Genomic DNA, 3,472 nt, shown 5'->3' on the forward strand with positions numbered 1-3,472 from the left:
GACTATCATGTAATAGGCATGAGATTGTATCTCATTGTGGTTTTAATTTGCATTCCCTAATGGCCAGTGACTTTGAGCATCTTTTTCTGTACCTCTTAGCCCCTCATATATCTTCTTTGGAAAAATGTCTATTCATATCCTTTGCCTATTTTGTAATTGGGTTGCTATTCGGCCACAGGCTGGTATTATATTGGGAGGGGCAGAGCAGTCAATGTATAGCCGCTTCTCCTACCTACTAATCCAGTGTGTCTTGGTCCTAGTGGTGCAAAGGGGGTGATTCAGCCTCACCTGCATGTTCCAGGATGCCCTCAGTGGTGTCCTGTTCTTGAGTGGGTTTTAGTTGTTTTTCTTGTGAGGAGTGAATCAGGAACAATGTATGTCATCATCTTGGTTATATACCTCCCAAATAAAGGCCAGAAGCATATACCTAGGTAAAATGATAATCACTGCTCTCATCTCTTGAGCACCTACTATAGAGTAGTCACTATAATTACACCTGAATCATAATATCTGATTGACTCATGTTAGAAGGTGAAGGAAGAACAGTGAAGTATCCCCCAAACTGACACAGCACTTTGAGATTAGAAAATGAAGCAGGTGACTCCATTACAGTTTGCACTGAGTTTTATTCAGGGTAACTTACTGACAAGATGAGGATCACAGCAGCTGCAATGTTACTCTCCACAAGTCTGGACGTTAGTCCACAGATTTGATGCAGCAAAGGGACATGCAAAAGGGCACTGTAGTGAGATCAAAGGGTTTGCATGCACCTAATTGACAGCTAACTTTAATTAGATCTTGTGGCACCACCTGTAAATTAGGAAGGGAAAAGACTAAGTTATTTCCAATAGATACATTGGAGGCCAAAGCAAGCTGTGTCCACCTCCACCTCCCACCCCCCACCCAGCTTTGGCAGGTATTTCTAAGGTATGTGTATTAATCTCCAAGGGACCCAGAACATATAGCTCCAAAAGAGGCCATTGATCGGACATGAAAAAGATGGAGGACCAAAGATGGAGTCAGTATCATCAGCACTCCTACAACTTGTCACATCAGTCTTATTAAGTAGGTATTGTCATTCCTTTATTGAGAAATTGATTATCTTATTTTAAGGCATTAAGACTTGTACTCATATAAAAAGAGGAAAGACTTGAAGATTTGTCAGCTTCTTAGGTTCATGCTCTAAATATCACAAGCAAAACAACAGCCTAGGAAATAAACTCTGAAAGATAAGATCTAGTGATAGCTCTGAATTGAAAGTCTCTAGCCACATTTAATTAAGACAACATATATAGAGGAACTAATTAGTGCTTGGTTCAAAGTAGTTCCTCAATAAATTATAGCTCTAATGATTACATAAAACCATCTCTACCTATTCTCTACTCATCGTCAATTTCCCTCAAACTTCATAGTACACTTGGGATTGTCAATTATACTGCTGAGGTTTTCTTACAGTCTCCACTTAAATTTTTCACCTACGTGGTCTAAAGACCTAAGAGTAAGATCCAAAAGTAGGTATTTCATGTTATCTGATTGAGAAATATTAACTACCAGGAAATCCCATTCCAGGAAGGAATGAATAGGTAGAAAAGGTCCTAAAGGAGAACTTGCTCTCCTTTTAAATTCTGCCTTGGGAAGCAGCTTAAAACATAAGCACTTTCATAGCATGTGTTTCATTTTGCCTACTGTAGACAGAAAATGCAATTACAATAATATCATGAGGCCATATGGAAGTGTGAGGTTAGGACATACACATTTTGTAATGAGCCAGAGTTGACTGACAGGATCACTCAACAAGTGGACCACATTGGCACTGGGAGGGCTTGAGGCTAGGAAACATAAGCAAAGAGTGGATTTCATGTCAGTAAATGGATGGTAAGGAAAGAAGAAAAGGACACCTAGGTTAGAAGGCATTGAAAGGCAGAGGAAGCTGGCAAAGGAGCCACTGGGAAGCCTTGGTTAAGCCAAGAAGCCTATAAGCTCCTGAAATTCAAGAATTTGGGCTCCTGGGTAAGGAATCCAGAAGTGATCTTGCAGCTCAGGAGAGTTAGAAGGTGGCTGGAAGAGTTCATTGGACTTAATTGTAGAGGTAAAGCAATGGAGCAGATACCTATTTCGAGCAGTAGAGTGTTTGGAAACCTGGAAAATCATTGCAAATTGGAGTGTTTAAGGCACATCTGCTAAGGAAGGTCTCTTGGTAGGATTTGAGGAGATTAGAAGAAATCTGGATGGCCTGCTCATTAGAGGTGAGCAACAGGATGATTTCAGTAAGACAAAAGTGGGCAAAGTAACAGCAAGAAAAAGAAGAAACTGAAAATGTGTCTAAAGACTACTGAGCCCCTCACCATTGTCCACCCCATCGATTCTTGTGTTTGGTTTCTTGATAATAATAGGAACAGGAGAGCTACTGTCTCCTGGGGCAGATGTGCTCACAGAGAAAAGGAAAAGTTGCTCATGATATGGTTTGGGTTATTTTTTCTATTTTTTGTTCATTTTAGTTTGGTTTGGTTTTTAACCTCTCCAAGTCAGCTCAGGACAAGAAGTCAATTCAAATTCAAAGGTATTGCTGAACTTATCAGAACCATTTGTCTTCTTTGACTTTAAAAACCAGGCAGAAAATGTTGCAAAATAAGATTTCCAGTCTTTCTGGTCCTTGCTTATGCCAAGAATGCCCCATGACTGCCCTCTGAGAGGCAACAGCCCTTCAGATCATCAGGAAACCCTTGAGCTTGCTAATAAAAAGAAAGTGATTTTCCATACAAAGTAAACAGATCCCTCCTGCACATCTAAAAAGACTTGGCTTCAGATGCGGGTGAAGGTTTAGGGTGGAGTTTTAATTTTCATATTACAGAAGCTCACTCTGAGTTTGCATTTTCACATTATTCTTCAAAGCACAACAGAACCCCCTGTCAGGATATATCCAGCAACTGCATTCTTGGAACAGCTATAAATTAGCTTGCCTTTGCTTTTCCCTCTTGAACTTGAGGCTCCTTTCAGGGACCCAGCAGAAACCCATTAAGAAGCAAGAAATGAAGCTTCAGGGATCTGTTCTGTTACCCAGAAGGATCATTCATATAGAATCTAGTCTTCTTTAGTTTCCCCCCAAAACTGAAGCCTGCTCTTCCATATCAACATAGCATAATAGATTCTGAACCAAAAGAATCATCTCTCTGGGCTGAATTGCTTTGTCATTGCACAGCTGAGCAGGAGATTTCTACGATAAAATTTTCCATGTGAATTAGAAGGAAAAAGAGAGAGAGAGAACTCTTCTCCAACATCATCTTTTTATTTATGAAACACTTCTGAACTTATTGGCAGAAAGGCACAATCTAATGTAACATACAGGGTGGTCCATTTAAAACAGTCCCCTTTAAGAGAGGATAGCTTTAAGTGTGGCCCATTGTAAGTGGATCACCAGATGTATTGTTATGTCAGTCCTTCCTGGCATTGTAAAAACAGAGAAGGCTTTCAG

General features: G+C 40.1%; 1 long non-coding RNA gene across 2 annotated transcripts in view; it reads right to left on the minus strand.

Moving 5' to 3' along the window:
- The window catches only part of LOC112648648 (uncharacterized), a 31,103-nt gene that overhangs the window by 19,275 nt on the left and 8,356 nt on the right, over nucleotides 1-3,472 (minus strand). The window contains exons 4-5 of one of the 2 annotated variants that reach the window (XR_003129185.3): nucleotides 644-810; nucleotides 289-427 (exon numbers count right to left, since the gene is read on the minus strand). This is a non-coding gene — a long non-coding RNA (uncharacterized LOC112648648). Of the gene's footprint in view, nucleotides 1-288; nucleotides 428-606; nucleotides 811-3,472 lie in introns of those variants that run through there. The other variant, XR_004817615.2, reaches the window with a different exon arrangement.

The sequence above is a fragment of the Canis lupus genome, chromosome 7, assembly GCF_003254725.2.
Source record: "Canis lupus dingo isolate Sandy chromosome 7, ASM325472v2, whole genome shotgun sequence".
Lineage (NCBI taxonomy): Eukaryota > Metazoa > Chordata > Mammalia > Carnivora > Canidae > Canis > Canis lupus.